General features: G+C 40.3%; 2 long non-coding RNA genes across 2 annotated transcripts; one reads left to right on the forward strand and one right to left on the reverse strand.

Annotated features, from left to right (window-relative positions):
- Positions 1–1,162: 1,162 nt before the first annotated feature.
- On the reverse strand, positions 1,163–17,525 carry LOC114137755 (uncharacterized). Its single transcript, XR_003594092.1, has 3 exons — positions 17,515–17,525; positions 17,375–17,377; positions 1,163–1,269 (listed from the first exon to the last, which is right to left on the reverse strand). It is a non-coding gene; the product is annotated as an uncharacterized LOC114137755 (long non-coding RNA).
- Positions 17,479–18,407, forward strand: LOC114137753 (uncharacterized). The gene is made up of 2 exons (XR_003594089.1): positions 17,479–17,841; positions 18,114–18,407. It is a non-coding gene; the product is annotated as an uncharacterized LOC114137753 (long non-coding RNA).
- The last annotated feature ends 6,986 nt before the right edge of the window (positions 18,408–25,393 follow it).

Consider the following 25,393-nt stretch of genomic DNA (forward strand, 5'->3'; position numbering starts at 1 on the left):
ATGTATCCATCTAAAATCCCAGTTTTCAATCCTATGTAATGTTGATGCATTCTCAGGCTGTATTCATCAAACGCTTCTTCCTCCTCTTCTCTTTTTTGTGCTAATTCTAACCAAAATTTTACATCCTCACACCCTTCTTTGCGCATTTTCTTTGGTTTTGACTTTGTTTTTTGTTTTATTTTATGCGGATCCTGATTTTCAACATATTTCCAGTCATTTGTTTTTAAACTGTCTGTTGGCTTATTCTTGCTTATACTTTTCCCCATTTTTTTTGTTTTATAAAATTTTGCCCAGTTTTTGTCGACTCCTAGGGAATCCTATAAACTGGAGATCTTTTCAGTAGGCCAGCAATTAAAAATACCTGTAGTGGTAACCCCCGCTTCAACTCTTTCGAGTGGGGGGTTCTTACCTCTGCATCCAAGACAGGTTTGCTGGTTACAACCCTACTGTTTTATATGAGATAAAACACCAAGTGGTATTTATATCTCCAATTACACTCACACGGAATTTAAACGCCTGCCTCGTCGGACTCCGCCATCCGTTCCAATTACAATTTTAGTGCCTGATTTAAATATTTTTATTGTTGAGTAAATTTTATCATTATATATCGAATTGAACATTTTTAATTATTTTTTATTTTTATCGCCTAATTGATTAAATTACATTATTTTTTATTTTTTATCGAGAAAATTTTATTTTTATTTTTATCTTCCAATTTATTAAATTTTATTGCAGGTCTGCACTAGGCTCCGTGCGCCTTATTTTTCCACGAACCTTTGCGCAAGGACTTCGGACGTCCTTCACGGATTGTGTGCCCTATTTTTACCTGTTAGAGTAAAAATCTAGAGTCTAGAATTTCCAGGGTTTTCTTATTCGCGCAATGACCCTCAGTCATTCGCCACACTTTTAAACAAGAATCCACTCACCCTCTGTCTTCCCCTCAGAGCCGTCAACCGTCAGATCCCAGCAGGCAGGCAGAGCGCCAGCCCTTGAACAGGTTCTGATAAGCTTCCACTAGGAAACTTGCCGTGCGCACGGTCTTTACTGGGGTCCACCATGCCCGCTGGAATCCTTCCGGTATTTTGGCCTCCGGCTCGAAGGACCAAATAATGTCAGGTCTAAATACCTATTAAACAAACACAGGAAAGACAAGAGAGTTAGATTCTTTGTTTCTCGCGAGGAGAGCAGACAGAGATGTGCTTTCAGTTACAAATCTCCAACCGCTCTGAAATACATCTGTCTGTTCCTCTCTTTTATTGCTCTTAGGAACTCACACTGAGCACTGCAACTCTATGGGGTGGGGTCAAAGCATTTTAGTTGCAGTGCTAAAAGACAATCACTAAACTAAACACATGTTATCTACAATCTAAATCCTTCTTGCTCCAGGCACGGCGTCGAATAGGACACGTTGTATAGCTTCAAAGCAACGGCTTTGTAGCACAGAGCAGAGTTTATTGCAGGCTTGTAAAACTCTGCTGGGAGCAACTAACACCTCTGTCTTGTAGGAAGTCCTGCAGGGCAACAGCTGCTGAGAGTAGCTGTCACCTCTATTTCTCAGGGAAGTCTCAGGATAGAATCAAAGTTATTTAACACACAGAAACATTATCTAAATGTAACTACAAGGCTACATGATACAACAAATATTTGATAATACTAATAATACAATTTACCCAACAATATTCTTCCTGTGGACTTGCTTATTTATTGGGATCATAAAGCCAAGTATTGAGAGCTTAACTTTAAATTTAATTACACTGTTAAATTTCCTGTTTTAGTTCAAATTCAAAAATACTTTATTGATCTCAAAGAAAATTAAATGTTATAGCTCATCAAGATTCTTCAAAGAGCCATTGAAAATGGCTGTCGACAGGAAAGCTCTCCTGAAGTGGTCTGTACCACACTGAACCTGAAGAAGCCTCTGACTGAGGATGGATGCTCTTCCCTTCCAAAACAGCCTTGCGAAGAGGATGGTCAGGATTGTCCAGAATTTTCTTGATCCTATGAAGAATCCTTCTCTTCATTATCATCTCCAGAGGTTCCACGGACATCCCCAGAAGAGAACAAGAACAGAACCAGCCTTCTTTATCAGGCTGGTTCTGCCAGGGATCTTTTTAGATCATTGGCTGATGCTGCCATAACAGATGGCGCTCTCAACAACAGACTTATAGAACAGTCGTCCCCAACCCCCGGGCCGTGGACCAGTACCGGTCCACACACCACGATAGTCGGGCCAAGTCAATCAACATGTTGAAAATGCTCGATTTTAGATTGGAGAGGTCCCAACGTTCTACGTAACTGACCACACAGCAGGATGATCGGATACGATTATCGCAAGCCACACTCAGAACGTTCTAAGACTGACGTAAGGAAAAAATTGGGGCAAAAAAATTAAAATGGTGCCATGTGAACTAAACTTTAGCGGGCACATGCAGAAGCCTGTCTGACGGTTCACACTCCCCGTACCCCTCCTACCGGGCGGCAGTAAAAATGCCAAGCCTTGACCGGTCCGCGGTGATAAAAAGGTTGGGGACTACTGTTATAGAAGATTTGCAGCATCTTGCTGCAAAGCTTGAAGGATCTTAGCTCCCTCCAGAAGCCCAGTCTGCTCTGCCCCTTCTCATAGACACTTCATTGTTGTGTCTCCTGTCCAGTTGAACACCGAAGTGTTTATATTCTTCAACCACCTCCACTTCTTCTCCCATAATGGAAACAGAGTTTGATCTGATCCTGTTCATTCTGATATCAACAATCATCTTCTTTGTTGGAAGAACATTTGAAATTGTTTATAATAATAATAACAACAATAAAAATTTGAAGTAGCAATAATAATAATGAATAACATTAGTATTGATATACTAATAATAATACAAATGTTTTAATATTAGTATATTAATACAATTATTTAAAATTATTGTTATTACTACTACAAATTTTTATTGTTATTGTTATTAATAATATTAATAGTAAATTAATGCTAATATTAGTATTAATATACTATCATATATATATTAAATAAACAAAACCTGTTAAAATTTATATTCTCAGTAATTATTCTTTCAACAAGGTGTTGCGCAATTCAGTGCGTTTCAGTTCCATTAAAAAAAAGGCGACAAAGACAGACTGACTAGCAGAGCAGGAGTTTGATTAGCTAATCAACCAATAATCGAGAAATAAATATCAAGTCTGGAAACTTGACATTGTAACGGACTGAATGTTACGTTTTTAACGTCGCTGCTCCGCTTGCGGGGCGCAGGCAGTTGCCACGGCAACGGGTGTGCTTAACTACAAAGAGAGAGAGAGAATGTAAAATATAGAATAGAATAGAATAGAATAGAATAGAATTACTTCATTCATCCCAGCAGGGAAATTATTTTGCAGTTACAGCATAGAGACAAGACACACAACAACCACCACTGAGTAGCAATTGTAGACAAATAAAAAAGTAATATAACATGCTGTCAATATAAAAAGCAGCTTAGAGCAGTCCTTGCAAAGATTCAAAAAATGCAGATACAGTATGTATATGTAAATATATGTACACCAAGTGTGCCACAGTGCAGTTGTGCAAAATTGGACTGATTAGTGCAGAACAAAGATTTAGCTTTTATTGTACAGTGAGATGGCATGTGGCAGGAAGGATTTCCTGTATCTGTCCCTACGACAGCGGAGCTGGAGCAGCCTATGTGAGAAGGTGCTCCGCTGTCTGTCCACTATGTGGTGGAGAGGGTGCTGTTGATTGTCCATAATAGACAGAACCTTCTTCAGTGTCCTCCTCTCCACCACAGTTTCCAGGGACTCCAGCCTCAGTCCCAGTACAGAGCCAGCTTTCCTGATAATTTTGTCCAGTCTATTAGAGTCGCTGGCTCTGATGCTGCTTCCCCAACACACAGCAGCAAAGAAGATGGCACTGGCAACAACACTGTGATAAAAGGTCTCCAACATCTTGCTGCACACATTGAAGGATCTCAGCTTCCTTAAAAAATAGAGTCTGCTCATCCCCTTCCTGCACACAGCTTCAGTGTTAGATGCCCAGTCCAGTCTGTTGACGATTACAACTCCCAGGTATTTGTAATCCTCCACCTCCTCCACCACTTCCCCTTTGATCTTTAGTGGCCGTGAAGGTATCTTCTTCCTTCTGAAGTCAATCACCATCTCTCTGGTCTTACTAATGTTGAGCCTCAGGTGATTCTGGTCAGACCACTCCACAAAGCTGTCCACCAGTGTCCTGTACTCCCCCTCCCCTCCATCCCCTATACACCCGACAACCGCTGAGTCATCAGAAAACTTCTGTAGGTGACATGATTCAGAGTTGTACTGGAAATCAGTGGTGTACAAGGTGAAGAGAAAGGGAGAAAGCACAATTCCCTGTGGAGCTCCTACGTCACTGACCACCACATCAGACAGGACACTGCCCAGACGGACAAACTGTGGCCTGCCTGTCAAGTAGTCAGTCACCCAGGAGATCACTGAGTCGTTGACACCCATCCTCCGCAGCTTCTCACCTACCAGCAGAGGCTGGATGGTGTTGAAGGCACTGGAGAAATCAAAGAATGTGATTCTCACAGTGTCTCCTCCACCATCCAGGTGTGACAGTGCTCGTTGCAGCAGGAAGATGACGGCATCGTCAACTCCTAAGTGGGGCTGGTAGGCAAATTGCAGGGGGTCTAGAAACGTCCTCACCTGAGGCCTCAGCAGGGCCAGGACCAGTCTCTCCATGACTTTCATTACATGAGATGTGAGAGTGACTGGTCTGTAGTCCTCTGGGTCGGCTGGCCTTGGCTTCTTGAGAACAGGAACCACATGTGATGTCTTCCACCGCAGCGGGACTCTCTCCAGCCTCAAGCTCAGGTTGTACATGTGTGCCAGTACAGGGGCCAGCTGGATGGAGCAGGTCTTCAAGATCCGTGGTGTAATGCCATCAGGTCCTGCAGCCTTCCCCTGGTGTAATCGCTCCAACTGTCTCTCAACCTGGCCTGTAGTCACAGTTAGTTGGGGATAGGTGTTGTTGTCTGCAGTGGCCGAAAACGGTAGGAGAATCTCACTGAGGAAGAAATATACTGCATTAGGTTTTCTATCACTTTATTATTTCTGCTATAACTGATGTATATTCGCATATAAAATAAGTCAATAGAGTTTAATTTACAATTTTTATGTCTTCGTGTCATGAGGTAGATCTTAACTGGCTGGTGAGAGAAAAATTAGATCTTGGTCTCAAAAAGTTTGAGCAACCCTGCAGTAGATCATCGTGGCCGCTCTGATCTAAATCAGGGGTTTTCCCTGACTGGGAGCGTTAACGCAGCCTGTTGAATGTGACAGGTAGCCAATCAGAAAGCACGGATTCTCCTCTGTGCTTTGTGAGGGGATATTATGGAGGGGAATCCCAAACAGCTGTCACAGCGCAACCTGAAGTCCAGAGGACATTGGAGATGATATGTGGAAACAACATTAATGTTTATTCAACATTTTGTGCAAAGAATATAGAAATGACAAGGGGAGGAGTTGGAGCAAAATTGCTACTGCAGTTGATAAACCCCGTAACTTTTCAGCTGTTCTTCGTTAACGTGACGTAAATAGGTTATAATGATTTTCATTCAGTCAGGACTGACACTAGCCACATGCATTTCAGGTAGATTGTAGTAAAGCATTGATTAATGCCTGGTTTTAAAATTAGTTCACTGGACTTGTAGCCATTATTTTGTGCCCATTGTTGGACACCACACTGCAGGAACGAACTGATGGAACAGTTATACCTAGGATTTCTGTCGGCTAATGTGTGGTCTGTCACACATTAGCCGGTTTTGGAAATGGGCCGACAATCGACAACTCTAAGATCGTGTCCTGTGCGCTGGGCATAACACTAAGGAAATGAGGAAGGGAGGAGTCAGTGGCGAGCACCGGAGTTGAGCCTTTTTTCATTCAGTGTCATTAACCGAAAGAGAAAAAGGCCGGAAGAGACGATAGTGCCGATAATTAAAATGAGGTTGATAGTTTTCATTTATCCTACGATTAATTGATTTATCAATTGATTTATCGTTTATCGCGACAGGCCTATTTGGTTCATATCAGAGTTCGATTCTGCATTCACACCTCCACCAACGAAACGGACTTGAACTAGGCAAATGAACTAGAACAGTGGTCTCCAACCTTTTTATTACAGCAGACCGGACCATCAGATAATGCTTCTGCATGTTGGTGTTCCCGCTAAAGCCTTATTTTTTTCCCCCGACTTTTCCTTTACGACAATCTTACAACGTCCTGCAGTGTGTGATGTGTTACGTGGTGGTGTGTTGAATATGTCCGATCTAAAATCAGTCATATTCAACATTGTCTTGGCCCGATTATCGCTGCCTGTGGGGTTTTCTCTGACTGGGAGCGAGAATGCAATCTATTGAATGTGACAGGTAGCCAATCAGAAAGTGCTGTGACAGAGGGGAATCCCAAACAGTTGACATGGCAACTGAGAGTCTGATGGACAATGGAGGTGATATGTGGAAATGTTTGTTACTATATGTAAAGGTCATTTTTATATATGTTTATTATATGTGGTTATGTTTTTAAAAATGTTAACTATGAAAAAACATAACTCACCTCCAAATCATAGTACATAAAATTATAATGCATAAAACGGAAATATTTAATTATTTCTTGCGCGGCCCGGTACCAATTGGTCCACGGACCAGTACCGGTCCACAGCCCGGGGGTTGGAGACCACTGAACTAGAGTTTAATTAAAGTGAACCAGACAGAGCTGGTGTGAACATGCCTTAAGACACTCACAACTAACTGGACAGTCATATTTTAGTGATAAATGAGACCACAACTCATAAGACTTTCAAACACTAAATGTACTTCAGACTTAAATGGATTTTCTTCAAAAAGAGCAAAATGAGATAACGGCACCAAAAAAAAAATAAAAGGGATCGCAAGACAAGATGGCTGCTGCGAAATCTTTACATAGTATGTAATCATACATTTTGTTTGAAGATCCTCATTTGTTCATGTTCAGGTCACTTAGAATGTTATTCATCACGCCGTACCTTGTGGGAGGCATCTGATCAATCTCGGATCCACTTTGCAGCATGACGACAGCAAACCCCACAGCCAGAAACACAGGAACCGTCTCCATCAAACAACGCAGGCAGAGAGTGAATTATCATGTTGTTAAGTCAGCATTAGGCAGTTTCTGCTGTTGTGTAGCTGTGTTTTGTAAATGAGGTTTCTAAGACACTGCTCAATCTCACATTTGTCTTCAGATTATGGAGTGAATCTAAGCCTGCTTCCATGTAGACCAGTTTTTTCCCTAAGCTGTGGGGATGATGACATTAGGCCGGGCTAGTGGGGCTACAAGGTGCCTTTTCTTTGTCCTTTGAGCAAATGACAGGCGGTACTTTCATCATCCGCTTCGTCTCTACTCCTGCTCTCTGCCCTGCTGGATATACTTTGATCAGACATAATGAGAGCCTCACTCAAGAGCACAATATACACACTCTGCTTCATTTGCCTTAAGTTGTCTTTGTACCACTCCTTTATAAATAATTATATTTATGAAATGACTTCATTTCATGCTACTCGGCAACTGTTGAAGTGTAAGGTGTTATACCTTGTTTTTACAAGGTGCATGCAAAAGGTGAATTTCAAGCTGTGATCTTGGAGCATGAAAGTTAATGTAAAGTCTTCATTTTAAGCTCATGAACACAAAAGCTAGCAAACGTTTCTCTAAATGAATAATGAAGACATTTTTATGGTGTCCAACAGAGGCTACCACTAACGCTGGATAGATATTACTGCACAATTTCAGCCTCTTAAGATAAACATCTTGGGACTATAAAATAAAATACAGTACAGACCAAAAATTTGGACACACCTTTCTAATTCAATGGGTTTTCTTTATTTTCATGACTATTTATAAGGCAAGAAATCCCACTTATTAACCTGACAGGGCACACCTATGAAGTGAAAACCATTTCAGGTGACTACCTCTTGAAGCTCATCAAGAAAATGCAGAGTGTGTGCAAAGCAGTAATCACAGCAAAAGGTTGCTACTTTGAAGAAACTAGAATATAAGGGGTATTTTCACTTGTTTTACACTTTTTTGTTTAGTGCATATTTCCACATGTGTTATTCATAGTTTTGATGCCTTCAGTGTGAATCTACAATATCAATAGTCATGAAAATAAAGGAAACTCATTGAATTAAAAGGTGTGTCCAAACTTTTGGTCTGTACTATATATACATGTACATATGTACATGTATATATGTACATATATATGTACATATAATACCCAAAGCATAAGACTGAAATATAAAAAAAACGAAGAGAAAACTTGGGGAAATATTGGCAAATCTTAATGTAATGTTTCATTTTAAGAGGTAAGGCAATGGTTGCTTTAACACTATATTGTTTGTGTTTAACAGGCTTGACCCAGTGACACTGGACCGTCACGATTGACGAAAGTTTGCAATTCGGTCGTGTTTGACAACATGAAAATCCAAAGGACAAACAACCAGAACCACCCACACACACACACACACACACACACACACACACACACACACACACACACACACACACACACACACACACACACACACGCCCACCCCTGCACACCTGACAACAATTTATAGAGACCAGGTAATCTAACATTGTTTTTGAACTATGGAAGGCATCTGGAGTACCAGGAGAGAACCCATACATGCACAGGGAGAACATGTTAAATGTCCTCCAGCCAAAATTCAAACCCAACTCCTTCCTGCTGTAAGGCAGCAGTGCTGCCACTGTGGAGCTCTGCTCTTTCTGCAGTCTGCAAATCAGCTCAAGTATCAGGTTAGCCATGCAGGAACCAAAGAAACATCTAATGTCTAAAACAAGCCTGAGAACAAACAGAGTTAAAAGATTAGAATCCCTTCAGTAATACATGGCGGCTCTCTTCTTTATTAAAAAACCAAAAACACAAATACACATTTTTATGTAATCAGATTTAATTTTAGGACATAATTAAATACCATTAAAGGTTTCAGACTTTATGCCATGATTGTTGCTGATCCATAAGGAATACATTTTCAGCACAGATGTTAAAAGCGTAAGATATGTAACATGAAAGTGTAATCAAATTATTAAGACACAAACTTCTACTTCATATCTGAAACATGCAGTCAAGACTAAAATTATTCATACTCCTAAAACATTTACATTTAAAATAATCTACCGGTATGCCCAAGATGATATTCTACCTGTTGTTTATCATTTTTGACACGCCCTTTTTTGAAAAAGAAATAATTAAAAATGGATCATTTCTCTTTTTTTCATTTGTTTTATTATTTTTTGAGAGATTCCTCATTTCCTGTCAGAAACAAAAATCTTTGTTGGACTGAAAATAATTTTGAATCTGAATCATTTTTGACTTAACTCTGTACAGTCTATGTTCTTGTCATTTTGAAGGGTGATGAAAAGCTATGAACAGAACTGGTGTGTGAAATCTGTTTTTGAAACACATGGCAGGTATTTTCCACGATGACATTTCATGTTGACCATCTCGGGGTCATTCCTTTGACCAACAGTGATTTGAAAAAGGATTCGTAACCTTTAGTGGAATTTTATGTGATAGACCAACATATAGTAGTGCATATAAGTGAAGGGGAGGGAATATGAAATATATTTTTCAGCATTTTGTACAGATAAAAATATGAAAATTGTGGCATGCATAATAGGACAGAGTGGGATCAAACTCACAGCTTCTACTGTCTGCCATACAAAAGGTTTGTTGATGTCCATGAATTGCATTAACTAAATAAGCAGACTTCCCAAATGTTCCTCCACTGAGTTTTCCTACAGGGACACAGTGGCACTCATTTCCAGCCCAGCAGTTTCCTGCCTCTTTAGATGATTCTTGTCTGTTATTATCAAAATCGTAATTATAATCTTACATGTTAAATCTACAGTAGCACATTTTTATGTAAATTACACTGAATTTCAATTCAGTGTATTTTTAAAAAATATTTCCAATTCACTGAGACAAAGAGTTGACACAGAATGAGAGTGAAAAGAGGCTTTTGTGGCCCAAACATCAAACCAGCCCACTGGGAAAAGTCCCAGTTCTCCTGATGGCCAGTCTAACTCTGTGTGATGTGACTTTTTTTCTGTTTCTGAGCCAAAGTGACTGCATCAGATGTTTAGAGTTTGTGTGACATGAAATTTAGTTTCAAGTGAGCCTAAGAAAATGAAAACATATGATCAATCAAGATGTTGATGTTAGAAACTCTGTTGTGTTAAACGCAATCAGCAAACACTTTCAAAACCATGAAATCATGTGAATCCATAACTTTCCACTTGCCTGTAATCTTTGTACAGATAAACCTGAACTTCCCCACCAAAGGACAATAAAGGTTATTTCTACTCTATTCTCACAAGAAATGGCAGAGTGTTCTGTTTTTCATATGATCTGTATTATGCAGATTGACTGATACGGTCCTTTCTGTGGATGGTTTACGTTATGCTTATTTGTTTTTTCTTATTTTCTGATTAATTTAACATTTGCTCTGTCATTCATTAGTTCAGATCCTACTTTCATATAGGAGTGGGGCCTTCATCGTGAATAAGTGAATAATTCAGTCAGGAAAAAAAACAGAAAAGAGGCTAATTAAGTGCAGGTTGCAGCAATCAATTGACCCAATCCAGGCAAAATCAAGGCGTTGGAGAGGAAGAAGGAAGTCCCTTTGACATCAAAAGAGCAGGATAGAAAGCACTGCCACTTTTAAAGGAAACACAAAGGACAGAAAATACCCACAAATATTAGCAACTAAGGATTTGTTTTGAAGAGCAATCCACAGACATCGAGATAAGTCTTTTTTTTAAATTTATTTTAATTTCTAGATGTTTGTACGAGAGTATCCACCAGTTTCTACCAAGATTACCTGAATCCAAAACATTCATGCTCCAGTTAGAACAATGAGCTGGATCAGCTTAAATATCTAATCCATCTCTACTGTAAGTTCCTTCAATGGAGGCCAGAGGACAGAGAAAGCAGCAGACCCCATATCTCCACTCTCCATTAACATAGTCAGCAGCTGTGAAAGGGCAGAGCGCCGGCCGCTGCAGATTTATCAGAATGTCATGGTACGCCACATTAGCCCTGACACCATATGCGCCGCACACACACAGATACACACACATTCATAACCGCCACACTTGAGCCCTGGGTCGGCCCAGGGTCAAACTGATATGTCACAGGCAGGCGTATCATCGGAGGCTGCTCTGCAGAGCAGGACTGCTGCTGCTGTAGCATACTGCCGTGTTTTTCTGCACGCGCTCACTCAGCCACTCAGACTTTCTTCTTTCATCTTCAGCGACTGAAAGACAAACAGAAGTCTGGCAACACCTGCGTTTCCACTCCGAAAGCAAGATTCAAAACATCAAAGCCCAGAGAGCGCTCCGCCGCTTTCTTAATTCATTAAACTCTCCCTTTAATCACTCTGAAACACACGGCTGCATCACTTCTTTCAGCTGCAGCCAGTTTTTCAAAGAAGCCTGAGCATTTTTCATAAGAGATCAGCTGTTGGCTCTAAAATATAAACAACTGGTGGGAAAAAGGCTTAAATGAAAAGTTCTTAGCTATTTTACTGAAATTAAAGGCCCGTTTTTCTTTTTTAGTAGTAGTGAGGCAACATACAGTCTATGTTCTACAGAACCTCACCTATTCTACCTACAAGCTGTACTGGGAATGAGTTTTTACGTAGGTCAGATAAAACCATACTGAGCTGGCTTAATGTGTCTGAGGAAGGCAGAAGCCAACGAGAGATTACTTGATGTTTTTCAGTCATAGTGTTCACTGTTGTAATCTGGGTTCCACCAGAACACATGGGAGATGTTTTTCTGTCTGCAATACATGAGGAAGCTGAGAAAATGGGTTTTCTTTTGTTTGCTCTCTCCTGGACAGAGATCTCAAAGGTTTTTCCTGGATCTCCAAGAGTCTCTTCACTCAATTAGTGGAGGGAGTCCTGATGTTCTTTTTTCATCATTTATAATGGCAGCAAGGTAAAATAACCATGATTTTAGATCATGGCATCAAAATGAAACTTTGAAATGCAGAAGAAAAGTCCTACAAATCTATTGTAGAAAGATTGTAATATATCTGCATAATTCTCTGTCTAGTGTGTATGTTATTAAATAATAAAAAAAACCCATGAAGAACTTTGATCTATAATCAAAACTGTACATAACCTGAATTGTTATCAGTAATCAATTTGACATTTATGTGTAGACAGTTGATGTGGGAAAATGCTGATAAGATTAATTTTCACAGGCTTGAATAGAGAGAAGTGCTAATTGCTGTCAGGGAAATGTCAGGACTATTTGTGAAGCAAAGATTTTGTCTTCAGATTCATTCTTCCTTATTTGCTCTAGAACAGACAGGGGGGGCATGCCACTGTTTATTTTTAACATAAATAATCTACTAATGAATAATGTGAGCTCCACACATGAGTTTAGACTCAGCTCATCAGTCTCGGGCCATTACAGGCTCCCAGCAGTGTCAATACGGCAGCAGCAGCAGCAGCGTGGGATGTTGGTGAGTTTGTCATTGAATCCATCAGACATCTGAGCTGCTCTCTCCTACTCAACCATGTGGGAGGTACAGGCCAGTTAGAAATGACACTCTGCTTATTTCTCTGCCTCAGATGGATACTTCCATCACTGTGCTCGCTCACATTTTTCAGCTTTAGAAGAGGTCCGTGTTCTCTCAGTCAGTGCTGATGTGAGTAAACAGCATCCTGGTGAATCTGCTGCACTCAGTGGTTCATGTTGTGAAACAGACACAGGATTTTTTTAGGCTCAACATTTTGCTTGGACAGAAGATAATATTTTTTCTTGACAGAGCTTTTAAACACCAAGTTGCTTATTCAGTCACTGACTCTGGATGGGATCAAAGTGGTTCTTTTTAATAATGTAAAGAGTATTGGTGTTATCTTTTAAAATTACATATCATTTTATTTCCCTTTTAAACAGGATATATTATTGTCTAAGCTACAAGTTTCCTGTCCAAGTGTGACACAGAAAGCTGGATAACGCATTTGTTATTTCAGCTGTTATATACAGTTACAATAGTCCAGCTGTTATATATAGCTGGACTATTGTAACTCCCTATTCTCTGACAGGTCAAAAATTCAGAAAAGAGCCTTTAGCTTCTCCATAAAGGTGCAGTGACAGTTCTGATATGAATTAAAGATTTATTTCTCAAATTCAAACATCTTTTCGTCGACTCTCCAGGAAAACAGGACTAAAAGAAAAAAGCTGGTGTTGAATTTCTGGACACGAGCTGGACAGGCACAAGTACTTATTAATATTGATGTGAATATAACATTTGAAAATTACATTTCATATTATTGTTGCTTTATGATTGCATTTTTTCTGATATGTCCATTCTGTTCTTTAATTTCAACTAAATAATAGTGTTTATCTGAGTCAATAAAAACATCAGTGCAGAAAATGATACGTTCAGGCAGCAGAGTTGACTTAAACGACAGCCGGTCCTGATGCAAGCCTTTATTAAAAAACTGAATATAAACAAGACAAAAAGGTAGAAAATATGGCATCAAAAATACAGAAGCTTTTAACCTTGAAAAATGTTTGAAATAATTCATGCTTCAAACTGGATGGATTATTTTTGTAAACTTAGTCAGATTGGATTGAGATTATCTGAGAACACATTAACTTTGACATTAACTTTCTAGTGTACCATTTATGCCAGAAACCATGAAGAATTGTGAATAACGATGTCTGTTTTTGAATTCTGATCTGCCTATGATTGTAGTTTGTCAACGGCAGCAGAAGAAGTGAACAGAGACACAGATCCAAATATTGATGAAATAAAGTCGGATGAGAAGAATATTTAAGATGTTTTCTTGCTGGGAAATATGTTCTGGCCCCACAGAGATCAGCATAAGTTCATTGAACTTCATAGCATAGCTTCTTTCTTGATCGAGCTAGTGCCTTACATGTCACAACCAAACGTTAATGACTGGGTTAAATCAGATCCAATCATTTCAAACTTAAACAGAGTCCATGTCTCCATTGTTTCTCTGTACGAAGCAAAGCCTAGACAGGCTAGGAAAGATGCTGCACCTGAATTTATTTCTTATCTCTGGCATTGGATTGATGGGATTGTTACTTTTACTACTTTCTCCATTGATTGATTGTTCAATATTAATATACTGTAAATATCAATATATTTATTTATATATGATTAAGTGCAGTTACTCTGTGCAGTTTAGTGATGTAAATCATCCTCCTTTTTGTGACTGATGTTTTAGCATGTTACATATCGATATGTTTATCAAAATCAGTATTTGTTTGTGGGGTTATAATCGCTGTTCCATGTTGTCACAGTCATACAGTTACCTAAAAAAAGTTCTTATTGTTATCACAATACTACTACAGAACATTGTGATAAAACTTCAGGTCACTCCTACTGTGGCAGTTACTTTGTTAATTACCAGACTCGTAGACGTGTGATCTTCTTCTAAAATCCTCAGACAGTCTGATGGTCTATTTTTCATGGTCAGGACAAACCAGCCGTCACCCATGACTCCGCAAACATCTGCTGAGCTCATTACAGGAGCTACTTCTCAGAATAACGCTGGTAAAAACATTAAAGGGTTAACTTTGTGATGACTTCCTGAAGATGGAGTTTCAGAAAGAGCAGGACTTTTTAAAGAAACAGAGGCCCCATTTTAAGGCATAAAATTATGACGTAAAATTTATTTTCAGTTATATTTGAAATATACAGCATTCCTTATCAACTGAAGATAACACAGTTATTTGAATGTGTTATGAAATGGCAGTATATGCAGAGAAAACACATAATACCGCGCCTTTAAACCAACAGCAGAAAAAAAGTCCGACTTAAAAAAATAAATGCGGAAATTTGCGTTTTCTTTCCAAACTGGATTATTGGTATTAATGAGGCGATGCTGCTTCCACCAACTGCTTTCATACATATATTGATTCTACAACGAAGTGACTCCAGAAGGCCACTGACAGGTCCAAGCCTCCCCTCGCAGGGGCAGCAGGTGAATTTAACAAAGTCAGCTTCCTGACTCTGAAGAGCAGAACAGAGGCAGTGGGAGATCAGGGAGATGTGTACGTGTAAACAGGCTGCGTACCTGTGAAGGTGATATCTGACACAGAGTGTCATAACATTGTGGATACAGAAAATTATTCTGGAGCTCTGTGGACTGCTGCTGCTGGGCATCAGTTAAAAGCAGGCCTCTGTACAGGTTTGAGGTCTAAGCACTTTGAAAATGTGCTAAATGGCTCAAGGCTACTGGACATCGGAGGGCGTTTGATTTGTCTCGGTGAGGATATTGACCACCAGGCTTGGTTCAGTGCAGCACCAAAGGGATACTTTTATCTTTCTTCCAAACTCTCACTTCCATGAACTTATCCATCATTGAACTGAGAAACAGGAAAAAGAAATGTATATATAAATGAAGAATTGTGTATATGTTAGAAACCAACTGAAAAATAAATTCAATACTTTTAAAGTTTTACTTTTTAAACCTTTCTTCATCTTGAAAATATATGGCATAAAATGAACAATATGAAACAAAAATCAATGAAAGAAACGGAGGTTTCACTGTGTGACTCTGGATTGTATTATTTCCTGTGTGTAAAGGACTGTAAAGCGCTGTGGCTTATTATTTTTATATGAGGTGCTCGAATGCTGTGGTAAACTTCAATTTTGTCTTTTCACACCTTTAAGGCATTGGCTTAGACACTCCAGCAACTTCACCAGCTACTTTCAGCCAAAAAAAGTTGCTTTTAAATATATGTGTGTAGCTCCTTATCATTGCAAAACATACTTTTCTTCAAATTGTGACCAAGTTAGTGTTCTAGGAGGGTAACAAGTCCAAAATAGAGACCCAGATAGCCCTCTCCCCAGCAGCACTCACCAGCCTCAGTTTAGAGAAACCCAAGTCATTCTGAGGCCAGAAAGATTGTGTCTATGGGTTATTGTAGGTCTGCCTCCTCAAGGGAGGCACCTACCAGATTCACTTCAACTGACTCCCTTCAATGCAGAGGAGCAGCAGGGGTCCACCCTGCGGAAGACACTCATTTAGACGGGCTCAAGAACTCTGCTTTCAACTTAGTAATACCTCCATTTTTTCAGACAAAGCTCTGGTCCATTCACCCAATTCATCCAACCATCACCTCTCCACAGAATCACCACCTTAATGGGGTGAAGAGGTTAGAGTACCCCTGTGATGCTGGGGCCAATGTTGTTTGGAGCCTCTATCAGGATCGCCAATGGCAAACTGGCCTCAAGGGAAAAGATCAGAAAATGACCGGCTTTGCTAAATGGTGGACCAGATGAAACCTCAAACCCAAGCACTCCGCTCAAGTGGTCGAGACTCGCTTCCTGGGCTTTGAGGTCAGTCAGGTTGTCAACAGTGGGGAACTGGGTAATTCCTGGCATAACATTCCTACATACTTAACTTAGCAATAGTTGCCCTGTAATGTAAACAGTTGAGTTTGTTCAAGCTTCAGCTACAATTATGTATCTCTTTACAGAAATCAGAATAAAATGTTGTAACATGTAATAGGCGATGACTATTACATCAAAATAACTCATTCAAGTTGCATTAGATACCTTAAGTTGAAATCTGTTCATGAACATTTCCATCTTATAACTTAAGAATTTTAAGATCCCTGCATGGTCGAGTCAAACTGCCAGAATTGAGTCTCATTGTTGCAATTGGACAATGGAAATCACCTCATTGTGTCCTCAGCCTCATGTCATTCAGCAAGGAGTCAAAATTTTTCGATCCTTCTGCATGCAAAGCTATTGCTTGATTGGTCAGAATTTCATGGCTGTGTATGATAATGTGGAAGACAACACCAGCTATTCCATTTCCAGAAGTCAATTTTTCAGCCACAGAGCAGAATGGATAGTTTTGAGGAGCAATTGTCCAAGGTCGTAATCTTGAATTTTGTAAATACGCAATGTTGGACTAAAACACTAAACTCCTTCTGCATGGGTCTGGTCCAATACAGGCATCACACCGATGCCTTCCATTCTTTTTTTTCCAGATAATTTGAAAAAAGAGCTGGTGAATTATTTCCTAGTTCCCTGAATTTGTGAATTCATAATAATCGTTAATCTGTGCCATGATCAATGTCTTCACTGTACTGTTGGAAATCACACATGGAAAAACACCATGACATATACTGCAGTAAAAAAAGCTCAGCTTGGTGTGTCTTGTGGACCATAAAGGTGTGTCCAAAAACCAACGTCTCAAACCATGTAACCACATGTCAACAATTTGACATCAGTCAGAACACACTTGGTCCTTTAATTTGGCTTGAATGTGAAGGAAAGTACACCCTTCTGTTATGGCCTGGACTTTGACTAGTCCATCCTAACACACACATTTTATAGCTCTGGATGTATGTGTAGCAGCATAAATGGTACGCTTCCACTTTAAGACCAATTTCAGCTGCTGCATATAAGCAGGTCTCTACCTGCCACAAGACTACTTGCGTCATGACGTCAACTCATTCTGCTTCCTTTGTTTGCTGAACTGTGCTGGGTAAGCGTGGCTGTTTCTTTGTTTGTCAGCTTTTATCGTAGCAATTAATGCAAGCTGGTCTGATCTGTTTAGCCTCCCTTGCTGCTCCTCCAACTCCTGGACCAAACTGTTCGGTTGTTTGTTGCCGGGAAGGTAAGCGCTAGCGTGGGTAGGTAACATCCATCTCATGTAAACGAAGCCTTTATGTAGTATTCTGTTACAGCTGCGCTCCACAGGCGAACTTGTGGATCTGTTTATCTGGCCGTGTGGTAATTTACAGGTAAGCAGCTACCGTAAGTTATGGTTTTTATCAGCAGTTGTATTAATAATCTACTTTATTTTTAATCCTCCTGCTGAGTCTCTGACGGCTATTATATTTGGATGTACACTCGCTGCTGTTTTGCCTACGATGAAATGTTTTAAAAGATTTGTATGAACTTTCCCCCGCTGCAGGGAGCATTGATGGCACTACGAACGGGATAAAAAGCAATATTGTAGTGCTATTGTAACACTGTTTTACTCATATTGTTTCATTTTTTGTCTTTCTTTTAGGGACTGAGGCTTCTGTGGTGGCGGTGGTGATCCCTGGTGGCGGTGTCTTGTCTTGTGTGTTTTGTTGGAGCACCGTGTTTTTGTAGTGTGAAGGGTGATTCCTTTTCTTCACTGGATGTTGCCCCTTTCCTCGCTACTCTCCCCCCACTGGTAAGCCTCAGTTTCCTTTGAAGTTTAAACATTTTATAATCAACTTCATTAAAAAGGCATTCACTGTTTTAACCATTCAATTTCATGTTGTTGTTAATTTAAACAACATATTGAAGTTTAATACATTTTTTTTGTAGAACTGTCTAAATCTTGTCTCATTTCCAGTAGAACGTACCTGTGTCCTTATTACCATTCTATTTTCCTGGAGTTATTCCAGGTGGTGTTGTCGGTTTCCCCTATCGTAAACTTTAACATCTTACATTTGGGTTTCATAATAAAGAAAGCCTGTCCAGTGTGACCCTGCCTCTCACCCGAAATGTCTCGCTGGAAATAGGCACCAGCACCTCCCGACCCCACGAGAGACAAGGGTGTAAGAAAATGTTTGGATGTACACAGTCTATGTCCCACTAAAAAGTGAATTTTCTCTGGGATTGATTGTATTTGGCTCCACCCATTTTCCCCATCAGCTCTGAGCACAGCATGATGCTGCCACTACTATCTTTTATATTGCAGACATTTTTTTCCCAAAGTGATTCCAGTGCTGTTAGAGTGCTGTGATAGTCAACTTGTTAACAGATTAGGCAATCCTCCACTCCCTACCTGAGTGGAGGATCTCTACAGCTCCTCCAGAATTACTCAGACATTTTGCTGCTCTCTGATTAATTATCTCCTTCTCCAACATGTCAGTTCCATATTTTAGTAGATTTGCATTTGTTCCTTCACAGAACAGCTGGATTTCTACCTTAATTACACTACTCACTGGGTACACCGAGTTCAGGATGTTTCAATACATGTACAAGACACTTTATACACATTTAGTAACATTTGATAGAGAAAAAAAGAAGATATCTTTAGACAGATTTTATGCCTAGGAGAAAGGTTAAGCATTCAGTTACACTTCCTAGAAAGCAAATGTAGTTTCCACTTAAAATGGTATAACCATTATTGTGTGCGTTTCTCATAGCAATGGGACTGGAGATCCTTTACTGATTATCATTTAGGGCCTTGGGGATTGTGAGAAAACATGGCAAAGAAAGTAATGGAGTCTTTTTTCACATTCAGTTCATAAGGACTGGGCTGATGGCAGGCTTCAGTCAGACTTGGTGCTAAAGGAACAGTGGTGGATATAAGGAGAAAACGGATACTGATTATAATCCAAACATGGCTAAAGATGTCAGAAACAGCAGGAGGAACACTATCATCCAGATGTCACATGATGAGCCTAACAGTAGTGAGCTGGGTCTTTAGTATCTCATCAGGAGACCAAAGAGGCCCAGTTTGTAGTTCTTATTATTATTATTATTATTATTATCTTCAGACAAACACAACCGGAAATACTTTGGTTCATTGAGATCTACCTTTTTCAGAACGTTCTTCACTCAAGTAAAATCTAAAGCATAATTTGCATTCATTATCTAAAACATATTATTCACGCTTGAATTTTATTTTTTAGGTAAATACATTTTTTTAAACTACAAGACAACAATTTTCATGCTGTATTCAGGGCTCATAGTCAGTCATGAAGCAGTGTTAGATGAGACCTGGACGGCTGATGGTAGGATTGCTGTAAAATGAGTTTAGACGTCCACAGGCCCTAAACTTGAATTGTGTGATATCTTTGGAATTCTCTGACTTGTCTGCTGGTGTCATTGTCATTTTAAAACTCCAATATCAGTAAAAAAAAAAGGGACTTCTTATACAATTCCCCCCTTTGTACTGACTTTAATAACACAGAGGTCAAGGCTTTGGTCACAAGGCTCTGTGCTGGGAATCAGATACAATTTAAAGACCAATTTCAACTAAATAGGCAATCCCTGAACATAAAACTCACTTTAACATGGATTTTAAAAAAATGAACATATAACAAAGCGGTGGGTGATTTTAGATACAAAGACATTGGGCACATGCCATAAAGGCCAATTTTTTTTAAAGCCTGGTCTATACAGTTGCCAGCTTCAGAGTCTTAAAACACCGGCAATAACAATGACATATGAAACTACAAAATAAAATATGAAATAGAAAAATATGTTGATCAATATGGTCTGCTTTTGAACAGAACTACTGTGGGGGATGATCACAACAGCTGAGAACCCCGACCGCCTGAATGAAGGAAAGCCTGGGACAAGGAGCTGGAATTTACTAGGCTTGGTTTTATGCAGAGTTCATGCATTTTAAATAAGGTTGAATTTGATTCCATTTCAGAAGCCTACCTAGCATTCTTTATCCATTTTACGGTGTTACTGTTTGTAAAATTTATTGAAACTTTGTCTTGCAGCATTTGTCATCACTGAAAAAAATCCCAAATAGCTTGAGCACATCATTAAAAAGATAAAATGAATTTTGCTGAAGTAAATTTCTGACTGCTGCTTTTTCTACCTCAGAAACCTTCTAACTTTTTGTCCTGCTGCCTTAGGGTAGTATTGTCATTTGATCAAGACTGGCATAATGAGAACTTTTTTGTTTGTTTTTGAAAATAGGACGAAAAATCCTCATGTTTTATCAGCGAACATATGTGCTTTTTATGCAGGCTTTAATTAGAGCTTGCCCGAGTCATAAGGTCGGAGTGCATTCAGGCAGGAATGAGGCGGCTCAGCATTATGCTCAAGGACACGCTAACCAAAACATGACCTGCTGTGACCAGACACACAACATCAGCGCTCTGAAGCTGTCGCTTTGGGTTGTGACATCTCCACTGCTATCACAGGCCATGGCTCAGCCCTCAGTGAACTGTGTGTGTGGGGGGAGGGGGCGTGCGTGTATGTCTGTGTGTGCCAGTAGGGCACATTAAGAATGGACACACAAAATGTTTTAAAAAAATAGTGAATATTCATTCTGAACATATCGCTAAAGCTGGAATCCTATTAGAATAAATAAATAAAGTTTGTGCTGTTCAGGACAGAAAGAACAAGCAACTAAGTCATAAAATAACATTTGTATTTTATGTGAAAATGAATGTCATCATCTGCTTCTGTAGTCAACATTAAACGTTATGGCTCTGCAATGCAGCATTGTCAGAGTGTTAAAGAGGAAAACATCTTGACCTTGAAGAAAAATCATTTCACATTAAACACGTTCCAATGGCAGAAAATGATTGCAAATGGAATTCTTAGCGAACTCCCTTCTTTTAATGAATCTATAATCCGGTTTTTATGGCCTGATGTTTTCCAGCCTAATTGACCCATCATTTAGGTTTTTTCCCTTGTGATGAAGTTTTAAATGAAGGCAGGATAAGGGGTCCATCTGTTGTGCATCTGCGTCGGCTGATGCTTTGCAGCGTAACGTGGATTATTACTGCACACAAGCCTGTTCAGCTCCTGGTTTTCTATTGTCTGAGGGTTTGTGGAAGCTGTCGTCGATCCGCCATCGCCCTTTGATACAAAACTGAGATTAGGTGGGCAGGACGGAGACAGCTGAAAGACTGCAGTATGAGAAAAGGAGGCGTGAGCTGTCAGCTGTGAGTTCAGTGTTAGTCATGTTGGGATAGACATGAGTCTGTTTACAGTCACAGTGTGAAGAGACTTCTGGGCCGAGAAAATCCTTCATAAAATCATTCCTGGGTTCATTTTTGTAACCAGCAGAGGCATGGCACTTCCTGAGCAGGTCAGCACAAAAAACTCAACCTTTATTGTAATAATTCTACTAAGTAACAGATTGTGTGTTTTATTAGCATGTACAATGCCTTCCTACACAATGCAGTCCCAAATGTCCATGAATTGCCATTCGTTTGTGTGTAAGATGTTCCACTTCGGCAGGATGTTGCCTGCAAGACCAACAGGAACACTTTCCATGCAAAACAGGGAGGAAACGGAACATTTAGCACAGATTGCAGCACAGAGATATTGGGAAAACATAGAGGAAACTATGGTAATACACCAAAATTACATAGGATGTCAGGATTGTCTTGATTTTTGTCCGGTGCCCTTTGTGCCAAGTTTATTAGGCCTATGGGCTCAGGTTGGATTTTTTTAGGTCAGATTTACTCTGGATTTGTAGAAACTTGCTGAGTTGAGAGGTGTTGGAATTTCCCTCCTGTACTTGTAAGCTTTTTGACCTGACCTTAGGAGAAGAGTCAAAAACAGATTCATGGACACAGATTCTGTCTAAGGCAAAACAGAGAGGAATACCTGAACTGAACACAAAAACCAAGACAAGGAAAACAAAAAGGCAGAAAATACACTCTGTCACATTTGGTTGGCACAAACCAATGTTATGTCTTTGGGTTTGTTCCTCAGAAAAAACATTGGTTTTAGTTTGAAATGGACAGAATCTAACTTAAAGAGGTTTAAAGCAAAGAGTCTAATTTTTCTATTGGTTTGAATTGATGAAGACAAAGACAATTTTAAGAGATGAATTCAGGAAGCTTAACAATTAAAGTGTGTTTCAACTTTCTTTAACTTACAGATAGTTCATTTTATTTACTTTTTCACCTTTTCCTCACCTCTGTGCATTTTCAAATAGCCCACAAGACTGTTAGCAAAAAATACTCATCCAGGGCATCCACCCACAGAGCATTAAGTGAGAAGGTTTCATGAAATGATTATTCTCCCCCTTTTTTGATTGTGTCGTTTAAGCAGAGTTTCTCCACCAGAGCCGAGCCATGGTTCTGGTGGTTAATCACTTTTAATTGCCTTTTTTCAATGCTCCTTCAGTTATTGTCGATTTCACTTTAATTGTGATATACTAACTTCCAGACAACTGCCCCCCGAGTGGAGGGTAAAGGTGCAGAAATTATACAAGATTGCAGCTGAAAATCGAACTGGCATGCTCTCTGTTTTTTTGTTTTTTTTTTGTGAGATGGTGCCATCAATAAAATTAGCAGTGACACAGGCACAGGACAGCTAAGTCAGTTTGGTGAGAAGATTACGGGGAACAAAAGTTACCGGGAGATTGGCAGTCAGTGGGGGGAACTAGGTCGCCTCCATTACAGAGACTTGAATTATGTTTAACATTATCATTTAGGAGCTTAAATAGAGAAAAATGGTTGGCACAGTAATGAAGGAAGGAAATGCAAAAAGAAAAAGATTGGATGAAAAGGAAAAGAGGGAGTGGAATAGGTTTTCTAATATTTACAATGTTGCTGGCCACATTAAATGACATGGTAAAGATGTGTAAAACTAATTAAAATAAGTTCATCTATTTTGTGGGTGTGATTATGCTGCTGCATAATCACACAATAATTACCAGTGTTACTATAGTTACAGATTCCCCATGAAAAAAAAAAAACTAGTTCAATTTTATTGTATTTATTTTATAGATTTTTTAGATGAATGCATGTCATTAATCTAAAAGCTTTATTATTACATTACAGATACTAATCACATTACTTATTTTGACTTAAAAATCTCTGCTAGCCTTACTTACAACAACAGAGTCACAAATGTGAGTGAAAAAATGAGCGAGGAGAATCAGGCTGGTGAGCTCAGCAGCAAATTGTACTTTAAAGGCGTGTTAGGAGCAGGTGCTGCGTGTACAGAGGCCTCAATGCGACCGACCCGAGTTCAAAGTCTGTCCTCAGTTCCTTTCCCCTTCTCTCTGCTCCCTTCCTGTCAAATTTAGTGGAAAAACAATTCTTAGGAAAACCCACAATTTTTTGGGATGAAACCAAGATAGTATGTAGCCTATTTATTGCAACTGTGAATTATTCTTCCACCGAAGCACAACCTGTTCATAGTTAACATTTCCAAATTACGTGTGCTGAAGCTGGCTCACGGGAGGGTGAACATCAGGAAGACACCCAGCCCTGTGGAAGGGTGTGAGTACAGTTCCTGGAGGCTGGACAAACACCTCCAGCACGGCCGCCGGGAGCTGCAGAAGAGAGAACGGATTGCTGCGTAACGCCTTCCAGACTGCTCATACGACGAGACCCTCAAAGAGCTGAGGTTGTTGAGGGGGACGCAGCCCCATCCTCCTATGGCCTCCTCCTTACACCTGAGGAGTGACATGGAGGAGGGAGTGGACCTGGTTTCACCCAGGAGCCCCTCTCCACCCCCCCCGCACACCGACTGCAGCAGCTGCCGCAAGCTGGGGAGGGAGCTGCAGCAGGAGAGGCAGGAGCTCCATAAGCTCGGACCGGATACAAGTACCTCCACACTCCAGCCAGGGTCCAGCCAGCCTTCACCCTCTGCCTCTGCAACTCCCTCTACTCATGGGCCTACAGCGCCCTCTCTCCAGGCCACACCATAAGCCGAGAGCCAGAATCCCCAGACCCAGGCCTTGGCTGTGGATGAGTCTGTCATGGGGGATGAGCTGAACAGACATCTCCTCCTCCCAAAAGCCATTGGTATATGATTTTTTTCCAGACCTACTTTTAATGCTGGTAAATGCTCAAAATGAAAAGATCACTTGACAAATATGTTCTGATTCTTTACACAGGATGTTCCGGGAAAGCGCATGCCCCACGCCAAACCAGAGACGAGGCTTTCTCCAGGATGTTCAGGGTGAGGTCAGGGTGAGGGCCTGTCATCATGTCATCCGGGAACAGCCAGCAGGATGACATGGTGAAAATCCAGGGGCGAGCAGCTCTCTTCTATTCATAGGAGAACTGCCAGGCCACTAAACAATAGATACTTAATTTTCACCTCTCTTTCAGCTGGATGGCACATCCACCAGTTCCTCAAGTATTTTAAGGGACACTCCATCCAAGGAGAGCAGGCTATCTAATGCCCAGAGGGGCGTTAGATAGCCTGTCTAACGCAAGACCGTCCACTCGTGTATCGTGCAGTTTCAGAAGACGCTGGCCATCCTCCTGATGAAGGTGAAGTCTGCCAAGGAGCTGCGTATCTTGTCACCGGCAGATCTGGACCGGTGCCAACAGTTCTTCAGATCCCCAAATGTCTGGATAAGATTTTACCATCTTCCTCCAGAAGTTGAATGTTTACAGGAGGTCTGTAACATCCAACATTTTTTTCCTTTTGAAGGAGGACCGGCAGGACCTGGAGTTCTATATTGGGGCCAAAACTGGGGCCAAGAATCTTCTGAAGCCTCTAGATTGCCTGGGGGGGGATGAGGAGGCCCACCTTCACAGACATCTGCTCGGCTGTTGCAACGCGTGAGCTTTGCTTCTCAGTTTACTGTTCTTACTGTCCCCTTGTTTAGAAAAACAAAGATTAATAATGTGTTTGTTCTCAGTA

The sequence above is a fragment of the Xiphophorus couchianus genome, chromosome 22 (genome assembly GCF_001444195.1).
Source record: "Xiphophorus couchianus chromosome 22, X_couchianus-1.0, whole genome shotgun sequence".
In the NCBI taxonomy this organism is placed as follows: Eukaryota; Metazoa; Chordata; class Actinopteri; order Cyprinodontiformes; family Poeciliidae; genus Xiphophorus; species Xiphophorus couchianus.